This window comes from Arachis ipaensis, chromosome B07 (genome assembly GCF_000816755.2).
Source record: "Arachis ipaensis cultivar K30076 chromosome B07, Araip1.1, whole genome shotgun sequence".
Classification (NCBI taxonomy): domain Eukaryota; kingdom Viridiplantae; phylum Streptophyta; class Magnoliopsida; order Fabales; family Fabaceae; genus Arachis; species Arachis ipaensis.
Genome location: NC_029791.2, coordinates 21,916,569 through 21,916,830, shown reverse-complemented (window position 1 = coordinate 21,916,830; position 262 = coordinate 21,916,569).

The following is a 262-nucleotide window of genomic DNA, read 5'->3' as shown; positions in this document are numbered from 1 at the left end:
GGGGGAAAAAAAAAAAAAAAAAAAAAAAAAAGAGATCAAGAGGGTCAAAGAGAAAATCATTAAAGAGAGCCATGAAGTTATAGAAATTTTGTAGATACACAAATTTGATTTTTGATCAAAATAACACATTCATATATAAGTAAAAATTAAGATTTCTCAATATTTTATGACAAAATCAAACAAATCTGATAATTATTACTTTAGCTTATTGGCGTTTTATTCTTGATATTATTCTCAATATGAAAATAAATAAATGACTCAA